Source organism: Sinocyclocheilus rhinocerous, unplaced genomic scaffold, assembly GCF_001515625.1.
Source record: "Sinocyclocheilus rhinocerous isolate Xijiao unplaced genomic scaffold, SAMN03320098_v1.1 scaffold552, whole genome shotgun sequence".
Classification (NCBI taxonomy): domain Eukaryota; kingdom Metazoa; phylum Chordata; class Actinopteri; order Cypriniformes; family Cyprinidae; genus Sinocyclocheilus; species Sinocyclocheilus rhinocerous.
Window position 1 is genome coordinate 1,518,194 of NW_015625574.1, and position 2,911 is coordinate 1,521,104.

Sequence of the window (2,911 nt, forward strand, 5' to 3'; positions counted from 1 at the left end):
GTTTCATTCATGACAGACAGCTGCTCTCTTTAGGTCAATGGCAGCGCGAACGCAAATTTAATTTGAACAGAAATGTTCAAATCACACTGATGTGATCGTACGCTGCACGGACGAACCAAGTGATCACAACATTGATCGCACACGTCAAAGGTTGAGGAATGAAACAGACGAATCATTGTGATTTAGAAATATAATCACATTGGTGTTTGAATCGTGTTCACAATCTTTAACAATCTATTAAATTAAAGTGCTTTGTCATGTTGGTGGTGGCACCTCTCTTGCAACATGTTTAGCTATCACAGATATTATACTTAGCTTTTTTGGCTTCTGATCGCAAATGTAGCCAAACTTTGGAGTGCTTAGATTAGCGAGCAAGGTTCTGGCAGATCGCTAGGTCCGGTCCTCACAGATGAAGAAAAAAAAGCGCATATAGGAATCGATAGGCGGAATCGAAATTTTAATTTGACAAGTATCCGATTCCTGACCTTAAGTATCCGATTCTGGAATCGGAATCGATTTTCGATTCCCAACCCTACTTATATTATAAACTTTTGAAGAATTGTGTTCTGCTGCTGAGGGGTGTGTCTCCCTCAGGGTCTGTCAGAATGTTTTACTTTCTCCAGACAGGGGTGACCCTTGGGTCACGAGATCCTAACAAACCAACAGGTCTTTTATGTTTTTACAACTGATCTGAATATATAAGCGAAGTGGCATTATAGTCATTCGGTATTCTATAACCAGAAAACCCCCACACAGTGTGTGTGAGTCTCTGGAGCTCTGCACTAGAACTCAAGTATGTGCTGTGTGTCTATTCTGTCAGGTATGCATCTCTCAATCTTAGATTAATCTTTGAGCAATTGATGTTATGTATTTATCTGAATTGGAACTGAATTTAATTATGAATTGGATTCTCATTGTTTAATTATATAATTGGCATGATACATTGTACCTGACAAATAAAATGTTATATTTGATTTATTGTGTACTCTCCTGAAATCATTACACTGTAAAAAAATTCAAGCTGCTTCAACTAATTATTATTTAGTAACTAGTTCCACAGAAATTTTACTTTGTCAATTTCACTCTTCAGAGTGGTATCTGAATTGTTATTTTTTTAGTTGGCTCAAACTTTACTGAACTAGTTTTATAGTCCATTCAGCTAAAATGGTTTAACTGGCCAAACATTAAAAAAATTACAGAAAGTTATGTCAATTAAAATTTAACCATTTACTCCATGTGTTTCATATGTTACCTCAACTAAGATTTATTATCTGGGCACCATAAGAAATTGCTGTGGAACTGGTTATTACATTTTATATATTTTTATAGTTTAACAAAATTATTAAAAATGATTAACTGGTGTCTAAACACACATAACAACATATAATAGCCTTCATTTAATCTGAATTTATAACATTTTTCATACAGACTAAAACACAGACTTGAAGAAAAAAAGTCACCTACATCTTGGATGGCCTGAGGGTCAGTAAATTAACAGCAATTTTTCATGTTTGGGTGAACTATCCCTTTAAAACTCCAGTTGACAAACATTACATCTGTAATACAACTGCAAAATTCAGTTTAAACTTTGTTTTATTAACTAAAAAAAAATAAACAAGCTAAAATGCAAACAAATGTCCGCAAACAAACATTTACAAATATTACTACTGTTCACAATTACATTTACATTTAGTCATTTAGCAGATGCTTTTATCCAAAGCGACTTACAAATGAGGAAAATGGAAGCAATCAAAATCAACAAAAGAGCAATGATACGCAAGTGCTATAACAAGTCTCAGTTAGCTTAGTGTAGTACATGTAGCAAGGTTTTTTTTTCATATAATAAATAAAAAGAAAACAGATAGAATAGAAAAAGAATAGAGCAAGCTAGTGTTAGAGGCCTATTTTGCTTTTGTTAATTGTATAATAAATAAAAGAAAATGAATAGAATAGAAAAAAAATAGAGAAGCTAGTGTTAGTTTTATTTATTTTTTAAAGAAAACAAGCAGTTAGTAAATGAATAGAGTGCAGGTCTAAAAGGGGCACGTTTTTTTTTTTTTTAGAATAGAATTAGAATAGAGATTGCTAGAGTTGGAGGGTCAAATAAAGATGGAAGAGATGTGTTTTTAGCCGATTCTTGAAGATGGCTAAGGATTCAGCTGCTCGGATTGAGTTGGGCAGGTCATTCCACCAGGAGGGAACATTTAATTTAAAAGTCCGTGAAAGTGATTTTGTGCCTCTTTGGGATGGCACAATAAAGTGACGTTCACTTGCAGAACGCAAGCTTCTAGAGGGCACATATGTCTGAAGTAATGAATTTAGGTAAAGGGGTGCAGAGCCAGTGGTGGTTTTGTAGGCAAACATCAATGCCTTGAATTTTATGCGAGCAGCTATTGGTAGCCAGTGCAAATTTATAAACAGAGGTGTGACGTGCATTCTTTTCAGCTTATTAAAAATTTATCTTGCTGCCGCGTTCTGGATTAATTGTAAAGGTTAAAGGCAGAGACTTGGTTGAACACAGCTCTTTCAAGTGTTTTTGCAATGAAACGAAGAAGGGAAACCGGTCTGTAGTTCTCTAAAAGAGATGGGTTAATACATTTACACTCGTCCAGGCCCTCGATCTCAAAACACCACTCCAACGCCCGAAAATTCATTATCATCCTATGCCTGTTACTGTCAGGTGACATTCACCCTTGTCCAGGTCCTAATGGGGAAGTTTGTCCCGGTTTTAACAAAGGGTGAGTTTTCTAATCCAGATCGTACTTGGCTGAACGGAATTCCGCTGTTGTACAGGTACGAGTGTCATGCAGTGACAGGGCTTCAAATATTAACAACATGGCTAATAATATATTCCACCTTTTCATGGATAATGGCATGATGGGCGATGAGGCGGCTGCGAGGTCTAGTTTGG